A 21,648-nucleotide genomic window follows, 5' to 3' on the forward strand; every position below is an offset into this window, starting at 1 on the left:
TTCACTATTGCATTACTTTTATCTTCTGCAGTTTCGTTTACTACCATATTAGTAGTATGATTTATGATATTGCAATGCATGAGTAGGTGGAAGTGTGTCCACATTTGCTTTCTTGTTGTGTGGCATTAGCATGCTTTCTTTATATGCTTAGAGATGCCATGTTGTCACTGCGTTTTAGTGACATGATTTCGTGCTTACGTGGAGACATACCGCATGTACCTTTGATTTTATCTATGTGAGTAAATTCATTTATTTGGTAGTTGCATTCCTTATCATATGCATGACTTCCATACTTGTTTTTCCCTTTTGTTTCCTTCGGTCGCACGTTGTTTGTGTGCCGGTTCCTGCAATGGTTTCGTTGTGAAATTCCTTGTAGAGGAATTCCCCTATTTTCTTGGTCCGAGTAAAGGACTTCATAAGGAGTGAGTCTCTTCTCTTCGTTGCATTGTGCATAGCTTTAGGGTTGGCTAGTCCATGAGGATCACCATTGTTGTCTTAAGTCCTTGGTGAGGATTTGATAGATTTTGGTCAACTTACTCCCATGTAGGGGGCGAAGTCTTTGACATTGTTGTCTTTCATTTCTTAAGACTAGTGGTTCCTTTCCTTCATGTCTTCCCTTGGGAAGTTTTTGCCATGGTTGTTGACAGAATTGAGGTGCTCAGAGTGAGTGGATTGGTGTGAGATCATTTTACGGGGACTTGCGTCCATTTAATTAAGGATTTGTTTGATTCGTTGTATGAGCTTGACACTATTTAGGGATGTCTTTTGGAGACTTGTTTCCGTTTTAGAAACCTGAATGTGGTTAACTCTTAGGAAGAGTTTTGGAGGATCGTTGTTGGATATGGCTTATTTGTAGAGTTTTCTCGTCTTAGTTATGACTAGGCATAGTTTTGAGGAATCGTAGTTCCATTGATTGTTTATGGATCGAAATTGAGGAATTTTGATTTTTCTTGGTGTTACTAAGCACGGTTTCGAGAGATTCGTTTTGTGACCTTAGTTGTCAGGATTTTGATGTGTGTGCCAGTTGGTGGACTTGTATTTCGAGGATTTAGTTATCCACAATAGGGATATGGATCTGATGTTTAATTACGGTGTAATCTTATGGGTAATCTATTTTAGGGAGATATGTTGGACTTTCGATGAAATGTCTTGTAGTGAGGTTCATTTTGATTTCTGGAGGCTTCAATTTGCTTTTCAGGCTTTGGATTCTTGATTGATGTTGTTAATAGAAGTATTTTGAGACACTAGAGATGTTGGTTTTGCTGTATTGAGGATTTAGGGCCTTAAGCATAATGGTGCCTATGACATTGTTGTTAGAGTTTGGGATTAGCCGGGATGGTCTGGAACGTCTTTGGACCATATTCCAACTTTCACAGATGCCTAATTGCTACATTGCTTTTGGTCATGATCGTTTTGCGACATTGATGTCATTTGTATCGAGAGGTTTCATGGGTAGACCTAGTGGGGGGAGGTTACGAACTTGCGCCTTATATTGTCACGCTACCGTACAAAGTTGTGTATGGTCGGCGAGTGCAAATTGCCGTCGATGCTACCTTACTGACGAGTAACTGTGGGCGGGCACTAGACACTATCATTGCTACCACACATTTGAGTACATCATGGGCTGGTTCTGGTCGCTATTCGTACCGCCACGTTGTCTTTGTTCAGTACCTTGATTTGATACGTAGATATCTTGGAGTTCTTTCGGTGGTTGTTTTCAGATCCATTTGATGGTTCGTTAGGAGGGACGTTTACGGTTGCTGTCTCTCATTCCTTTGTCTGACCTTGGGTTCTGTGTGTGAGTTTGGACTTATTGTGTGAACCTCTCACTTTTCTTTTGAGAGGTTATCCTGTCATGAGCATGTAGGTGCGAATGACATTGGTTTGTACGTTGTCCTTCAGTTTGGGATTGTTTTTGTAGCATATTGTGTGGAATACTCAAAGATGTACACTGTAGTTATCCTGGTTTCACCTTTTGTTTTATTGGGGCTAGATTTCGAGGACGAAATCCCTTTAAGGTGGGAAGGTTGTAATGACCCGGTCATTTTTTTTCCTTTCCTTTTTCTCAGATTTTCACGAATACTTTTTTTCCGTTAATCTTTTCCTTTCTGGGTTGAGTTTCTTGTCACTTAGTGTCATCTCGAGTGCTCTGAAATGGTTTTTGAGACTCTTTTCTTTAGATTGACAACTTTCTTTGAAGACTGGGTCCTTTCCACATTTTCATTTTTCGGACACTATCACTTTTCGTCCTTTTCCTTATTTTGTCTTTTCCTCATTTGTCACTTTTTGGCACAACTTCACTTTTTGTGCTCGGAGTTGATTTTCGACTTCACGTATCTTCATTCTAAGTGGTTTCCACGAAATACATATCTTTACTTTTACACAAAAGTACTCTGGTTGCTCCCGGTGTCCGTAGGGGCATGGATGCATAGTTCTTCAGAAATATTCTTATTTCTTGGGGTGTTTTTCATAAATATCTTTTGAAGATATTTTAGTTCAGGGGTTTCTAAGAAAATATTTTTGGAAGATATTTTCATTCTAGGCTAGTTGTGCAGTTTTTACTTTTTGGAGGGGTCATTGTGCAATTAATGAAAGTTATTGCTAAATGCCTTATTTTGAGCCTGGATCCTCATACAGGATTCATTATCACTTTTTGTCGAGTCGGATACTCTTAGAATTTCTTCCTGGTTGTTTTTCTCCAGTTTTAGGATTTCTGACCCCAATTACCGCCAAACTTGTTTGGGGCATATCTCTCTGCTCGAGACTTGGTTTTCAACGTCGTTTCTTTTGTTGTTCATATTTTCTCATTTTGGTTCCTTTTTGTTCACAGAGTTTTTCCGTTTGAGCGCGTCTGCTCAAATTTCACTTTTCCGGACCCGGCGGGACCCTTTCGGGGCACTTTTAGGGTTTTTCTATAAATAGAGGGTTAGTAGATGAAAGGTCAGATTTTTTCCCCCTCTCTTTTCTCCCTTGGCCGGCAGCCATGGCAGCCAAGGGGCTGCCACCCTTCTCTCTTCTTTTCCAGCCACTTCTCTTTAGTAAAAAGGTGTAATGCCTTTGTGTTTAATGCTTGTCTTGACGACGCGTATCTTTCCCCCTTATTAGAAACCGTTTTTTGGTCATATTTCGAGTTTGGGTTTGAGGCCAAGTTAGGATTTTGGTATGTCCTCTTTGGAGTTTTATGTTCACTGTGTTGTCCCCAACAAAACCTAGAAGTTTCGTCGGATTTAGAGCCATTTTATTTCGGTGGGGATTTGAGATTTCATTTCAAATAGAGGTAGGGGGTGTTATAGTTTATATTTTTGTTGTCTTGCATATTATTGATGCTTATACAACTTATATGCATGTTTTTGTTCAAGTTCTTGAAATTAATTTAAATTGATTTAAATTCTACTTAATGGTACCTTGCTTGTATTTCATTTTAAACTTAATATATGGCATGATCATGATGTAATCCTTGTTATATATTAATTTGGGATCATTTGAGTAACTTTGAAATCTAGAGATTTATTTAATTTAAATTAATTAAATTCTACATGATGGTATGCTGCTTGTTTTGCACATTTAATTTGATATATGTAGTAAGCATGCTATGTTATTTAACATATATTAATTTGAGGTTATTTGGAATTGATTTGAAATATAAGGAATTTAATTATTTTTGTTTAATTAAATTCTATCTAATTGTTCCATAGATTTAATTATGTTTTAGAAGTTGTTTGTATATATAAATCATGGATTTGGACTTGTTGTGTATTCACATGGTTGTGTTTTGAGCATTGGATAACATTGTCGTTATATTTATATTTATGAAAACATGTTTTCCTTAAGGAATATATTGTTGTCTTGTGTAATGAATTGCACACTTTGTATTTGATATTATATATACCATTTTAGAATTGAAACTCTAAGGCATGCATTGTGTGGTTACAACCTACTTGTGTATAGAAGGTGATTTCGTGCATTATATAAATTACGTGTAAGTTTTAAACTTATTCGAGTATTTTGGTCACTTGGGACATTGTTACTGAGATATGGCTAGAGTTTGGCTCTAGTGTGGGAGGTATGAGTTCTCCACAATTGAGATAGTGCGCACTAGGGTGGTCTTCCCAGCGGCTTAATGCCCGGAATAACCATTGAGGTCTCGGCAGAATTCCGAGCTTAATGTCCAAGTCTTCTACTATTTGATTTCGCATTCAATTCCAAGTTGACAATCATGTTTAATTGTGACTTGTGGTTTTGGCTATTGGCAATTTAATGTTGTTAAATACATTTGTGCATTATGAATTTTAAGGAATCATCGTATGTTTTTGATATTGTTAAGTACATCTATACTAAATTGTTATATTTAGTTGTTTTCACACTTTTAGATTTCAAGTTGTTAACTTTGAGAATCTATGTCTTGATGTGCGGTATTAGAGACTCTAATTATGCTAAATTGCTATTTTTAGTTGTTATTACATTTTAGATTTCAAGTTGATGACTTTGAGAATCTATATCTTGTTGCTTTGTATAGTATGAACTTATGTTGTTGAAATTGCATGAATAATATGATTTATGCTAAAAATGTTCTAAGGTAACTTAGGATGTTTCTTGAGTCTCACCTTTGACATAGACGTTAGGTGGCATGACCCTTTTGAATTGTTTCATGTTAATGTAAAAATCTATAAGAAATTGAGTCGATGCATGCTCATTCCCTACGAGTAAACTTGTTTACTCACCCCGAAGTTACTGGGGGTATTGTTCGGGTACAGAATTCAAGATTCGGAGATTTGCACCTGCCTTGGCGGATTTGGTGATTTGAAGTTTCTTTTAAAGCATTCTTGTTCACATGCAAGTGTTAGCATGTTTAAGTTTCGATTTTAATGTTGTAATACTTAGTTAGGTTCAATTATGTTATTTTTGCCTTATAACATGTAAAGTGTACTTGGATACACTATTTGGAATCTAATTGATATGTATGACATGAGGCCAGGGGCCACAAACTTCAACGTTCAAGTGCATGCATTTAAATTCTATGTTTTGCCTTTGAAATGTAATTTTTCTAACTTGGAGGTTTGGCATGTGAATTGGAATAAGATTTATGTAATGAGGCCATAGGCTATTGTAACACATTTTAATGTGTAAAGTACACTTGTTGGCATGCTTACATAGCTTAAAACCTTTGTTTTTAAACCAAATCATCATGGGATTTGAGGCTTGGGTTAAACCTCTATGTTCTTGGCATGTAGCAGGTCTTCTAGCAGATTTTCGAGTCATTTCAGTCATCCGAAATGTTAGTTCGGTCGGCCGAGGGCTTTTGGGAAACTCATTGCACAGTAAAAACTCATTTCCAGTAGCCTTTTTCACTGTTCAGGACCATTTCAGTCGACCGATGGCCTATTTCAGTCTACAGAAACAACCTCCACTTAAAAACATGTTTTTAGCACAATTTTTGTCCAGTTTGGTCGTCCAGAACTCCTGTTCGGTCGACCGAAATTGCCCTCATTCAGCTGTCTTTTCTGTTTTGTTTCAGCACTGTTTTTCCAACTTCAAACGGTCATATCTCCTTCATTTCTAATCCAAATAGGGTGATTCTTAAGCCTAAATTCATGGATTTTGAGTAAGCTTTGCAATGGTACTAATTCCATTTTTAGATTCAAATCACAATGGGAGTTATTCATGTTTTAGTGAGGTATTGCAGTTTTCGCTTAAACCGGGAAAGGGCATTTCGTGGGATTCTTGGCCAATGTTCTTGTAACCTCTTGGAATGTTGTGAAATGACTAGATTAGGTTGTATTCACATTGTTTGACTTGTTTAGAGTCAAGTTTCTATTTTTATTTGTGAATTGACCATTTTGCCCCTTTGTTAATAGATTTGGCCCGTTTTGACTCTCGTTTGCTCATTCGCTTTTCTTGAGTTTCGTGACGTCATAGAATGTCACATTGATGTCTTAGAGATGATTTATGTCTCAAAGGACTATGGTTTCATCTTTTGCTTTCGCATTTCGGATATGTTATCGGGTCGACTTTCGGGTCATCACTAACGCACCGGGTTAAAAAACTTGGGCCGTCACAATTAGGAAAAAGCATAGATATAAATAATAGAAATCAGTACAATATTTTTTAATGACAGACTTAGGGCATAAATACAACATATAGAATGAAATATATAAAAAAGAATGCCCTAGTCAACAAAAGTGCCTATCTATCAAAAGAAAATACAGAAAAGCCCTAAACAGCTAATCTATATGAGGGGGAGGAGTATCTATAGAAGTAGAAGTGCGGTGTAATAGCTCCTCAAGAATGCTCTGTTGCACAATCAGCATCTATCGCAACACTATATGTTCGTCCAACAGCACTGCCACCTGGACTGTAAGACTCTAATCTCAGCCTGAGAAGAACTCTCAGGCTGTGCTGCAGGAACTGGCCTCCTCCTAGGTAGGGCCTGGCCATCAGAGAGATCCATCTCATCCTCTGTGGCCTCACCATCATCCGCTATTTTAGTAGTTACTTCTATATAACCCTCATCTCCAAATTCCACTGCATTGTAGCGATTCGCCGGCATATGTGTCCGAACCTTATTCCATTCCTTCATTCTAAACATAGGAGACTCATCACACGACTCCTCTTTCTTTTCGACCATAAAACACTGTAGCTCTAATAGCTTGGTAATCATATATGGAAAAGGTAGCTTATAGACCAGAACTCCAGCAGCTGGCAGAAAATCATCCTAGGAAACGAATACCAATGCTCAAACTAAATAGCATAGAGCACCTGAAGAAAGTCAGTATTCTGAATATTCTTATGCCCAAGAGAATGAACATTAGTAGAGATAATAGAATCCAAAATCTATAACCTCTTTAGAATCTTAGCTTTTATAGTACTACTACGCTTTCTCCTAGCAAACCTTCCATCACACAACTTTTGAATCAAATTTTCTACAATTGGTATCCTAAGGAAAGGTGTGAAATTAGGACAACTATGCCTCTCATCAACCACCGGAGGAAGCTTATGATAACATTTTAAAGCGGCAGCAATAGCACAAGGATTAACAATCAACTCATGCTCATCTATCATAGTTTTAAGCTCCCAAGGGTCATCCGCACTATAAACAAGATTGAGATAAAACAAATGAACTAGACGAGGATAAGTAATCTTAGTAACAGGAACCACAAAATGTAAAAGATACCTATAACTAAAAGACTTCATAGCCTATCTAGTGCGAGGATCAGTGATGAACGCCTAATAAACAAAGGTCGTTTCATAGGAAATTTGAATTGCCTTCCAAGCATTTGGAAAAATATCTTTAGTCACCCTAGCATGCTTAGAAGGAGCAGGATGAACCATCTCAACTTTCAAATAATAGAATCCTCCAAAAAATTGCTTATAATCACTAAAAGACTCCAATTTTTGCAATCTGGAAACCAAGGCTCGAGCTTAACCTTTTGAGCTCGAGCTCAAAGCTGCAGAGCTGGGGCTCTACCTGAAACTACACCAAACCAAATATCAGAAATCAACACAGAGATCAACCAAAAAGTCCTTTAGACAATCAGTATATGTAGATAACTCATGAAAACCCAAATAATCATTCATCCAAAAGAAATCTCATGCTCTCCTAATCCAGATCTAGAAATTTAATCAACTAAGAAGGAGGAAATGGAAAGAACAGGAGGATGAAGATTTTTACCTGATTGGTATCTGTAAGTCTGGAAAGAAAATGTCAAGTATCATGGTATATTAATAGAGAAGAAACTTGGAGAGAAACGAGAGAGAAGTATGAAAGAATAGAAGAAGAGAAAAAAGAGAACTCAGGCTTTTAAAAACTTTTAAAACCCAGGGCTCGAGCTTTAGAATCTGAAAACTTGAGCCGCCTTAAGTTAGCAATGATGGAAGGCTCGAGCTTAGCATGGGCAAGCTCGAGCTTTTGATAACCAATGCTCGAGCTTCAGAATGAAAGCTCGAGCTTTGAGACAAATTTTTTGTATTTTTCTATTTTTTTCTATTTTTATTTCTTTTTCTTTTAAACTTAAACCTAAACTAATATAGAAATAAAATACCAATAAAAACTAACTAAAACCTAAAAATTAAAGCAAAAATAAAAATGAAAAGAAACTACAGTACAACATACAAATGTTAAGTTTAACGTCGATAGCTTGACAAAAACTGACCTCTCTAGTCTAAGTAAATAGGATCATGAAGTTCTACTGCCTCCACTATACCTCTCTGCACACTACCCTCAATGTAGGGTTTAAGTCTATGTTCATTGACTTTGGACACTTGTCCAGTCTTGCAATCTTGTATTTCTATTGCACCGTAAGGTGTAACAGAAATAACCATGTATGGACCCTCCTAACATGACTTAAGCTTTCTAGGAAAAAGTTTCAGTCGTGTATTAAACAACCAAACCTTCTGCCTAGTGTAATACCCTGTAATTAATTAAAGAGTTTAGTTTATTTAAATTCAATTATGTGTGGATTCCTTTACCTATTATTGTGCATGCTACATTGTTATATTAAGTTCATTTAATGGTGCATGTAAATTAATTGTGTATGTTAAAATAGTAAATTTATTCATTTAATTGTGCATGTATTATTATAATTAATTTTATTTGTTGATTATGTTTAATTAAGCAATATTAGTTAATTAAAGTATTATATTTGTGTTATAAAGTATTATGATGATATAATGTATTATTTTGTAATAACAATAATAATAATTATATTAGTTTAATAATAATAATAATATAATAATAATAATAATAATAATAAAAGTTTTATTAATAATAATATTAGTATTAAATCAATGTAATGATGAAAAATTCAATCTTAGGATAGGATTTACCTTAGGACATCTTACTTGACTTGGCTTGCTTAGCTTAAATGTTATAGGTAGGGATATGAGAAATGGGTGAGAAGTTAATATAAATTAGATATTTGTATTATATATATTATATAAGTTTGTATATATATATTAGTAGCCAACTTACTCTAAAGGCAACTTACTTCAGTTAGAAAGCTTAAACATTACAGAGAGCTATTTTATAGGAGTGAAAGGAAAAGAGAGAGAGAAAGAAGCTTGGACCGGTGTAGGCGATTTTACCCGACTACGCGCAATCGGTGGATTTATTTTAAATCCATAAGGCAAGTTATTATCTATTTTTCCCCTTTGAATCCATAAATTATTCATTTAATTTATTTCGGGTTTTTTAGAGACTAGAAACCATGCTAGGAGTTTCAATAAATTATTTTTAGTTTATTAAAATAATGTGTTTTAATTATTAAAGAAGTTAGTTATTTATTTATTAGCCTATGTAATTAAAATATAGCTAAAAATAATTAAATAAGGCTTTAGGGATTTTTCTAGAATTTTCTAGATTTTTCCGGGGCTTTTCTGTAATTTCCGGCGAGCCTCCGGCGAGGATTCCGGCCACCGGCAGTGAAGAAGATGACCGGAGTGATCCGGTGTGATACGGCGCATGGTAGGTTGGTGCGTGCGTGCATCCTGGCCATTGGTAGAGTCTGATTGATCCGGTGCATCGCGGTCCATGCTACCGCGGTACACCCGGATCCATGAGCACAGGATTGAGTGATGAGAGGGTGAGATGATTCAGTGTAGCGCACCCATAGTAGGATGATGCAACCACCGAATCAGGAGCCGCCGCGTCAGCAAGTTACCATTAGTGCGCGCGTGGCAGCGCGTGCGCGCGCGTGGAACGCTCCAGACGCGCGTGGAAGTGCGTGCGCGCGCGTGGCTGATGCCAGACGCGCGTGGAGGCGCGTGGGAGAGTGGGAAAGCTTGGCGGCGCGTGTGGGGAGCTCTGGGAGGCGCGTGGGGGCGCGTGAGGGACCCCTACAGCTACTGGAAAAGTCCAGAATACCCTTAGGGACTGTTTTGTAAATTCCAGAACCTTAAACTTGGATTTTTAGGTACTGTGTTGGTATTTACGGGTTTAACGGGCCACGAAATTATTATTTTAACACCCGTTACTTATTCTTATGGCCGATTAATCTTTTCTAAGCATTTATTGGCTCGTTTACAGTACGGATACTAATGTAATTTATTTAACGACATTGTTAAATATAAATAGTGTTTCAGATAAATTATCCATGATATTTTATGGGATGTTTATACTGTTAAAAGATATATAAACCATGATTATTATGCTGTGTGCATTTCAGGAAATAAATGGACTGTTTAATTATGTCGCATTTATATTATATGGATGTGTTGCCATATAGAACCATATGAGCTGGCTAATAAGTTTAGACTCATTTATACCTTACGCATTCGTTGCGATAGACAGATGTGTGGCTGTCGGGGTATGTGGTTTAATATTATTGGCATGTGTTGCCTAATTGACATACTCGGTATATTTATTAATATTGCTGGCATGTGTTGCCTAACTTATATGCTCAGTATATTCATCAGTACTTTGCGAGGTGTTATCACTGTGTAGTTCGTTATAGTCTGTGTTGTCAGTACCGTGCACCATGTATAATAGCTGATTTCCCGGGTAGGGAAAGGCGACACTTAACCACCTAGTGTGAGTCTAAGTGATCACCGTCTATTCTGGTTGAGGTCATGTTATACATGGGATAGTTCCCTTAGGATGTATACAGATATAGTACTCAACCGATTCATAATGATTAATTTATTTGATTCTCTAATTTGGGTCATAGTAGAGAGGACTTGCTCGTGGGGTTGACCCACCATTGTTGTTATTTCAGGTTACGGTCAGTACCCGTTCCAAGTTTGAGGTTAGCAGTGTGGGACCACCATCCGAACTCATCTACTCTTACGATCCAGTTCAGGGTAGAAGTTTTATGTATTACTTCAGTTTCAGTTTTTATTTACTTTTGACGTTGAACTCTAAGGGTTATATTTAGGGATCCTTGACATAGGATTTCCAAGTTGTAATGAAGTACGGTATTAAATAAAGGATGGATGGATGTTGTATTATTTAGTGTTCATTTCCTGTCTAAATTCTTTTATTATCATCATTTTGTCTTCCATGCTTGTATATTGCCAATTGTTTTTGATATCCCTCGTTTTTCGTGTATAAGCATGATCAACTTATGCGTGGAAAATGTGGGGGTGTTACACCTAGGCTCAAAAGTCTTACGCAAGATATGTTTGTCATGAAATGCCTTAGTCTTGGATTTATAAACCTTAGCATTCTCATAAGCATCATTACGTAATTCTTCGAGCTCAGTTAGTTGAAGCTTCCTGTTAGAACCAGCATAGTTCATATAAAATAATAAAAAAAGCTTTTTATGGCAGAGAGTTCGATGTTCTAATTCTACAGGAAGATGACACCTTTTACCGTAAATGAGATGGTAAGGTGACATACCAATCGGAGTCTTAAAAGCTGTACGGTAAGCCCATAAAGCATCTTTTTGTCTAAAAGTCCAATCCTTACGACCTGGCTTAACCATTTTTTCAAGAATTCTCTTAATCTCACGATTAGATATTTCAACTTGGCCACTTGTTTGGGGATGATAGGGAGTGGCAACTTCATGAGTGATGGAGTATTTTTTTTATCAAAGTACGGAAGTACCTATTACAGAAGTGAGCACCACCATCACTAATAATAGCTCGTGGCATACCAAACCGACTAAAAATGTTCATTTGACAGAACTCAACCACAACTGCATGATCGGCGGTTTTAGTAGCCACTACCTTAACCATTTAGACACATAATCAATAGCCACAAGAATATATTCATTTTTACTCGACTGAACAAAAGTACCCATGAAATCAATACCCCATATATCAAAACCTCAATAACTAAGATCGGAGTTAAGGGCATCACGTTTCTTCTGGAAATTGATCCTAATTGCTGACATTTAAGGCATAACCTGCAAAATAAATATGCATCATGAAAGAGTGAAGGCCAAAAGAAACCATACTAAAGAATTTTAGTTGTAGTTTTCTTTGTACTGAAATGACCTCCACATGCCAAGGTATGACAGAAGGTTAGAATACTATGAAACTCACTCTCAGGAACACATCTACAAATGATTTGGCTAGCACAATACTTGAAGAACTGGGGATCTTCACAATAGTACATCTTAATCTGAGAGAAAAATCGATCTTTTTCATGCTTTGACCAAGATAAAGGAATTTTGCCTATTGTGAGATAATTCACAGTATCAGCAAACCAAGGTAAATCCCTATGAGAAATCCCAAACAATTGTTCATCCAGAAGGAAATCACAAACTGGAAGTGAAGTTGAGGTATCCTCAATCAGAATTCTAGAAAGATGGTCAGCTACCACATTCTCTGACCTTTTCTTATCCCGAATCTCATAATGAAACTCTTGAAGCAAGAGGATCCATCAAATTAAACGTGGTTTGGTTTCCTTTTTGGAAAGAAGATGTTTCAAAGCAAAATGATCAGAATAGACCACTACTTTGGAACCCAACAGATATGATCTGAATTTGTCTAAAGCAAAGATAACTGCAAGCAACTCTTTTTCAGTGGTGGTATAATTCAATTGTTCATCTAAAAGAGTTTTGTTCTCATAGTAGATAATATGAGGAAGTTTATCTAAATCTGCCCCTGTTATTATATCTATGACCGTTACCATTACCCTTCTCAGTGGTTTGATTAACATAGTTTTTGTTACCCCGCTTCTCACCCTTGAGTTGCTTGTAATTTCTCCTCATTTGGCAATGCTGTAGTGCTGTGTCAACTACCTATGAATAAGTAGTGTTGGCTGGACTACCCATGATAACTTACTTGATGGGCCAGATCAACCCATTAACAAAGCAAGTGCTCTTCTTCTTTTTGGTGTCCACCTCTTCTAGAGCAAAAAGAGATAAGCTAGTGAACTGCTGCTCGTACTTGCCACAATACTGTCCCCTTGTTGTAAACTGAGGAACTCTTTCTTCTTTGCAGTTCTGACTACATAAGGGAAATATTTCTCATCGAAGCAAGCCTGAAACTGATCATATGTCAAGGAAGTCCTCTTTTCTATAGTGGTAACCGACTCCCACCATTGAAGAACATCTACTATAAGCTTGAATGTAGTAAGCATCTGCTTCTAGACATCAGTTCCCTCGACCATGCGAAGATGACATTCTATGTTATTCTTCCACTGGTATGCTGCCTTTTGTGAAAGTACTCCTAACCTTATCCCAAGTGTTAGGCTGAACCACCGGTAAAGGTACAGGTGCCTACTAGATAGGTGGCTGATTCTGAAGTGCAGCTGCTACCCCTGCAGCTACTGCTTAAGCTATAATATCAGCCATCTGAGGAGGATACTTTGTATCTCTACCCTGTTTATGGCCTAATCCTAAGGTTCTTGCTGCTCTTGGTCTTCCTCTTGAAACAAAGGCAATTGCTGTTCCTCCATAACTTGCTGATGTCGTAGGAGATTCTGTTGTCTACGCGTTGCTCTCCTCGATCTGTTACCTTGTTCCCCTGATCTGCTCATTTTCCCATCTTCTTCCAGTGGTAACCATTTTGTTAACATAGAAAGATAAATGTCAATACTATTATAACGGACTGTAAAAGAATACAATGAATCCTAAACTTAAGCTCTAAGTAAAATAATACACAACACGGAAGTCTTATAACGAAAGAACCCTAGAGACACTTGAACCTAGAGGGCTCTGATACCAACTATGATACCCCCAGATTTCTAAGCTGTGGGTTGATCAAGTCCAAGCCCAACCCAGAGGATATCGAACAATTAATATTTTAAATCGAATACAAAATGGAAAAAGATAAATAAATAAAGAAATAATATCACTGATAGGAAAACTAATAAATAAATAAATAATCTCTTCTAACAAAATTCATTAATCCTCAAAGAAATATTTCCCTAAAAGAATACAACTCGAGAATCTTCAAACATGGACCCCTAATAAAATCCCATAACTAAAAAATAAATAAAAGTTCTAACAATCGAAATACTAATCCAAAAGTAGAATCCTACGTCGATGACATCGGAAGAGTGATGATGTCAAGTCTCTGATCTGCACGAATAATTGTTAATCCTGTTACTGATGAGGACCTGAAAGAATTAATAATGGTGGGTCAAAACGTACATCAAGTTCTTTCTACGATAACCCAAACAAAGGCCTAAAGAAATTACACATCTATAATTAACTCATGCAATAACTACATAGTTGATAAGTATATATATATATACACACTAAAGACTCTTACTGGATTAAGGCAGACTCAAACACTAAAGACTCTTACTGGATTAAGGTGGTCATGAGTCCTCCTTCTACCAAGGTACGCATGTCCCTAAATCCAATTACCCATCTCAATTGGTAATATACACCTCTAACCTAACCATTGATCATAAGACCTCAAGCTTATATCATGGTACACATAATATCATTATAGATATAACTAACCATATCCTGACAATGGTATACAAATAACAACCATACCCATATCCTGACAATGAGCTTGAAAATTATATATATAAATATATAATAGCCATATCCTTACAATGACATGTCATCCATATCCTGACAATGGCCTGACATAAAATGAGTCTAAACTTATTAGCCAGCTCATCTACATAATACAATACAGAGCCATATCTTAATAATGGCATACACAGAACCAAATCTTGACATTGGTCCTCAAATAATCCAAACATATATATATATATATCATGTCCAAGATCATATAATACATATATACAATTGATTAAAATCATATCATATCACAACATAAATAACATCTAATTTCATGTCATTAAATCATAGAAATATCTTATAATTTAATTGAAGTTTCCTACAACATTTATTCCACACAAACTGAACCTTAAGCATGCTGATATTTTATATTTATAGCCAATTAAGCGTTCTCCAAACACATCTCATGCTAAACATTTAATCTCAATTGTTAAAACAAATTTAAAGATTAAATTCATCAATTCATTATTAAATAAATTCAAATTGCATGCATCGTTGTATTCATGCCTATTTAAATTCACAAATCATCTTTCCTAAGTCCCTACTTAGGGTTTAGGCCCTTAAATAATCAATTCGGGGTCAAACAAAACAATTTTTACCAAAAACCCCAGATAGTGCTTGAGCACTATCCTTAGTGTGCTCGAGCATTTAGTACTGTTTCCCATAAAAGTGTGCTCGAGTACTGTAATAGTGTGTTCTAGCACTGTTTCGTGAAACAGGTTGAGAAGTCTAATTTTCATCCATATTCTCAATTGTTAAGGGTCCTAAAACATGTTACTAAGTCTCATAAACACCCAAGCATGAAACATATCATTATAACATGTAGAAATCCATTAAAAATCAGATCTAAGCCATAAATTTACCAACTCATACATCAAGAACAACTATGAACATAAACCAATAAAACCTATGCTCTAGATCAATTTAAACATGGATTCAGATTTTAATAGTCCTTTAATCATCCCTAAAATTACGCTAGAGACATATAGATTACATATCTAAGGAAGAAGTGTAGAACAGAGAACTTGTCTTTAACTTTCAGATCAAAGGCTAAACTCCTTCTTTCTTGTTCTTCTTCTTTAATGATCCTCTTTCTTCTTCTTCCTTCTCCCTCTTCCTCTTTCTCTCTCTTTCTCTTTTTCTCTTTCTAAATCTACTCTATATGTATATATATAGATAAAAATATACTACATATATTCTAAACCTAACATACGTCTGGAAATCTCAAACTAGGTAACTAATATAGTAAATAATTATTTTAATAAAAATAATATATATGTGTATATATATATATATATACACACACACACACACCTCATTATATATATGTAACTACTAATCCCCATGGGACACTATCCAACCCATTTAGGATCCACTCAAATAGTTCAAAACCCATCTAGTTGGTCCATAGGCTATACTCCAAATCCATAACCTTTTAACATAAAATAAAATAAAAATAAACAAATATGCGCCCAAAACAAGCATGATATGCGCCCAAAACCCGTCGTCCACCAATCAAGTCCAAGTCAATGACAATGAAGTTTCTTTAACAAGACTTTTGGACACAAGACTTTACCGATTATATCTTTCTTCTTCACAGACTATTATTCATTAATTCCGGATAAACAAACCTTGCTTTGTCACTGGTTGCCAACTTCAATGCTCTTCTAGACCGCCTCCTTCAAACCCAATTTCCTTAGACAATAATGTTACCATTTTGACAAACTTTCCTTGATATTGTGGAATTGAAGGTGTTATAAATGATAATGATGGTCTTTCCACCAAGATCCTTCAAATATGGGATGGAATGAGAACTTATGTGTTCTTGAGATTGAAAATGATTGAATTCTTCAAGAAAAAAAGCATGATTGTTTTGGAATGATTTGATGTCTTTTTTTTTTTTTTTTTTTTTTTTTTTTTTTTTTACCCTGGCAAAAGATCAGCCAAAACAGCACTTATACAGCAAACACCATAAGCACACACAAACCACAAAACTAAGAACCACAAAGACTGACAAAACAACCAACTCTAGACAAACCCAACATTAAGCTAGGTCATGATATGTAATACCCCTAATTTTAAAAGGATAGTTTCAGTATTTTCTTTTATGGTTTTATTGCAATTTTAAATTCTTTATGTGTTTATTTGGCTTTTTGATTAATTGTTTAATTGATTTATTTGTTTTAATTGAATGATATGATTAGGTGGATTTGCATTAATTGTTTAAATTGATTTATTTGTTAATTGATAGTATAGGTTTAAATTGATTTATTTGTTTTGTGAACATCATGTACTTATGTGGACTTGAATTGAATGTAAATTAAATGTAATATTTTAATTTTTAACCAGAATTGGGCTTGGATAGGAGCAAGGGATTTCTTGGATAGGGAATTAAATGGGTACAATTATTATCCATGGATGGATTTGCATGTATATATGAGCATATATGTATATAGGGTTAGTTTAATTATTAGTAATTATTAATAATTAAATTAGTATTATTATTCATTATATAATGTATAAAAATAATATTAGGGTTTTATATTTTTACGGGTTAGCCGACTTAGTTAAATTTTTATTGTGTTTTCTTTTCTTTTCCTTCTCTAAGTATAATTGGAATTAGGGTTGTGTACGCCTATATATATATAACATAATACGTCTGCTTAGGGTTTAAAAACAACAAAACCCTATTCACGAACAGAGAAATGTTTGAGAGAGAACTGAGAGAACGAATTAAGGTTTTGGCTAAAAACAAAGGTTGAACCAATGAGGGGTAATTGAAGCTTGCTCGTGGGTTGAACCAAGGGCAATGGAGGGTCTGTGAAAGCAACCAAGGTCGTCGGATTTATTAGTGAAGAAGGTTTAAGGTTTCAAAACTGAAATCAAAGGTAAGTTCTATTTCTTACTCTTTCCCTTTGACTTGTGTTTTGTGCATGCCTAGAGAATATTTAGGACTTAATCGGGCGTTAAAGTAAATCTTGTATGCATGTTAATTCAATGATTAACTATATTACGTGTTGTTAAATTTAAATTTATTTATTGTATCAGTTGTTTCGTATTGTGTATTTTAATTGTTGTTAATGATGCATACTGTATTTTTATGAGTTCTGGAATAAATTAGGACATAGATGGAACCCTAGAAACCTTAGCAAAGAATTATAGAGAGGTTTAGACATCATCGGAGGCGAAGAAGATGATGGGAAGCAAGGACAGAGCTGACTCCCAAAAGGGATGGAGCTGGTTCCTTTTATTTTTTTTTTCAGCCCGCGGCTCTCTGTGAGAGAGAGAGGCGGCTCCCTAAAGGAGAGAGTCGGTTTTCCATGAGAGAGAGTTGGCTCTCCATAAGGGAGAGTCGGGTCCATGAGTGGGAGAGCCGGCTCCTATTAGGGGGGAGCCGGCTCCCTTGCTAAATCACACCTACAGGTGTAATTTTGGAAATTTTTAAACTCTAGGGGCTGAAACTTGGTTTTGGATTTTGATAGGGGGTTTTAAATAATTTAAACAAACATGTTAAAATCCCAGGATTTGTTAGTTTATGCTATTATACTGAAATTGGACATCATGAAGTTATATACTGATTTGCATGGTGTCAATGTTTTTAGAGGATTTAATTGCTTGTCATTTGTACTAGCAAGTTAAATACAAGAACATGGATATATTCTTGAATAATTTAATATAATGTGCTTAGTTTATATTTCTGATTATCATTATATCATGCTTTGGATTTTAAATTGATGTTTAAATTTATCATTTATTGCATCAATTATTGGATTTGTGGATTATATGTACCGGTATGGAACGGTAGTATATTAGGTTCAGATTAGATCAAAACTCTAACTCCTACCTATTCTGGAATAAATGATGGATTAATTATACAATTTAATCCTACTTATATTTTGTGTCAGATCAATGAACAATTGAATGACATACCTTGGTTTTGGATGTATGTTTATTTTTGTCGTGTCAATGCAACGAACAGTTGAACGGCACTACCTTGGTTTTGGATTTATATATATGATTATGGTACCACGATATGAGCTTGAGTCTCAAAGTCGATGGTTAGGGAGCGTATATGCAGTGGGATGCATAACTGGCTATGATAGGTAGAGGTGTACCCTGTTAGGCTTAGGTACTCATGCCCACTTCAGGTGCGTTTTGCATGTTACTTTCTATGCAGGTTAAAACCCCCTTTGTAGTCCAGTGAGAGTTTCTTAGTGTGGATATATATATTTATGGACTAGATAGTTATTGTTGAGTTATCTAGGATGTATCTGCGTATCAGGTCTCTGTTTGGATTGTAGTTAGAACAGAACTTGTTCGTGGGCCTGACCCATTATTTTTTTTCAGGTATCGGATGGTTCTAGTCTTAGAGTTTGTTTGTGCTGAGCAGAGACGGTCACTCATTCTTCCGACTACGTAGGATTGCTATTCATGTTTTAGTTTTGGTTTTCCTTTTTTAGTTCAGTTTATCTTCAGTGGGGATGTTTACTAGGGGTCCACTAGATGGATTCCTAAGTTGTAATAAATATTGTAGGTTTTGGCAATATTGGATTTTAACTTTTAAGGATTTTTTTATTTAGAATTCTTTCAGCTTATTTAATTTTATTTCTTATTATTTTTCTTGTAATCTATGCTTGTTTACATATTAATTGTTTGGTATCCCTTGGATCTATACTCGTACTTGATCACCCGTGACTCTAGAATTGGGGTATCACACGATAACAGTCATGATAACAACCTAAAGCTTAAAAGGTGTCTGGAGCACAGGGCTGACTAGCACCCACCAACAATGTAAGTTGAGTTGCAAAAGATTGAGATTGAGATGATACAAAGTTGTAAGATTCGCAAATTTGTGCACCTGACTTCTCAGAAGAAGCAGAAGGATTACACACCATAACACTAGAAGGGCACACCTCAAAGAGCTTACATGCTGCGCCACCCCCCACAGAGTTTAGCTTCTTGTCCCCCTCAGCTCGATCCCCCCAAGACCCACCCGAAATGGACTGACTGTCTATACTTTTGACCTTTCCTGGCCGGGGAAGAGCCTTGGCTCTGAAAGGTGGCAAAAAAATCAGAACGGTTCCCTTTCCATGGCGTTACCCTTGTTTTACCCTTTTTCCAATCCTTAGACATTTGATCCCAACGATGCAGAGGTAAAATCCGACCTTTAATTAGGGAAGTAACTAGATCACAGGCTATAAACTCCTCATTCTACACCAAAGCCACATGACTTTGGGAAGAAGAACCAGGTACCAATCTGCCATTTGGCATAGGAATATGCGCCCCAAGAGGAATAAAATCCTCCACCACTCCTTTCCCATGGATTCTCATGACATCCAAGATGTGTGTGTCCATAGCCCCAGTAGAACCCTCACCTTGCCCATTTCTACCAACCATTCGAGTCTGACCCCCCACACTAGATAAAGCAACAACTGCAGTTGCCAAAGTATGCACCTGATGAAGGCTCGGACCATGACAATGACTCCTAAACACATTATGGGAATCACACGCCAATACCAGCACTTGACGGAATAGGGAAGAAGATTTGAAAATACCTGGGTCATCGCTTCCATCCGAATCACCATCCTCCACATAAAGCCAATTTTTACCAAACCCTCACCCCGAGAGTCACCCATATCCTGCTCCGAATGCCAGAGATCTTTGCCAATGAAAGCTTCTGCACCTAACCAACCCCCATACTCCTTAAAGTTTATCAAAGAGAGAGACGTCCCAACCGGGCATGTTTTCGAATGATGACTGATAATACCACATGCGTAGCAAAAAGAAGGCAATTTTTCATAACGAACCTGAACCCAAGACTCTGAGTCTGACGGACTGGTTAATAAAATATGTCATCTAAGAGGTTGAGTAAGATCCAATTCTACTCCTAAATGTAAGACCTTATTATCAGCCAACCCTGTTTCCTTACCATCAAACCGACCCTTATCCCTTAACTCCACTTTTAAACACCACCCCGTCATATTTGTAATTTTTTGTCCCACCCACTCCGAAAGAAAATCCGCATGCACGTCCAAAACCTGAATCCAGAAAAGAGAAACATTAAACGGATCCTCAGAAAACAACAAACCCTCCTCCCATGCCTTAAGAACCACTAAATGACCATCAAAGAGCCAGGGACAACCATTAAGGATTCGTTGTCGAGCATTAGTATTATGAATAATAAGTTAAGACAAGTTCCCTACCACTTTGAACACCTGTAATCTCTGTGAGATAGGCTCCTGTTATTTCTCTTTGGACCAAAGTTTGTTGAACAGCTTACCAAAGGTGAATTTAGCCCCCACCAAAGTAATTGTTTTAGAAGCCCAAACTCTTCCAAACAAACTAGCTTGACAAATTTGATCACTTTGAGCAATATCATCCGCCGATAAAAGTATTGGTTCCTTCTCCACTATGGTCAGCGTCATACCCGAAACTGATCAATGATACTGTTCTCCATCACCACCCCAAAAGAAAGAAACAGAAAAGGAAGGAGGCTTGAGACATCAACCCACCATGGTGCGTGAAAAAACCTTAGGGAAAAAGGTAACTCTTACCACACTGGGTTAGCACAATATATAGAATGTTTGGAGTATGCACGAAAGACTTAAATATAAGTGACAGAGTATCCCAAAAGTCAGCCAAGTACAACTGACAAAGTTGAAAAAACCATCCCCACAAACCCCAAAGAGGGAAAAAAAATCAATTTTAGCAGAGTATAAAGCGTAAAGGAGACGCTTAGTTACCCTAGCCACACACTCATGATATTAAATAGTCCAGGATGGAAAAACGTACTAAAAGTAAAGAGACTATCACCGCCAAACAGAGATCTGTAATCTTTACGTGCCTTGGCCCACAACCAACCAGAATAAATCTTCCAACGAAAGCTTCCAACACTTCACCCATGACATCACCCCCAATCTAACCGAATAAAATAAGTACCAACCCATTAAGCTGACGTATCGATAGTCCCAAAACCACTACCAAACAACTATAATCACCGGCGACCAATATGAGACAAAAGCAAACGATCAAAAGAGGCAACAACAGTCGCCAAAAACAACACCAGATCCATTGGTTTAGCCACTGCCAAAAGTGATCCCTGAACCAGATCCGACACCCAAGGAGAACACAGAGGTTGAAGAACATACCAAAGCGCAGAAACACCCAAAATCGATCAAATCCCAGGCTAAAAAAGATCCAAAGCTTATGGACAACCAAATAATTA

Source organism: Cornus florida, unplaced genomic scaffold (genome assembly GCF_030987335.1).
Source record: "Cornus florida cultivar Cherokee Brave unplaced genomic scaffold, ASM3098733v1 CherokeeBrave_3.0.0_Hap2_Chr01, whole genome shotgun sequence".
In the NCBI taxonomy this organism is placed as follows: domain Eukaryota; kingdom Viridiplantae; phylum Streptophyta; class Magnoliopsida; order Cornales; family Cornaceae; genus Cornus; species Cornus florida.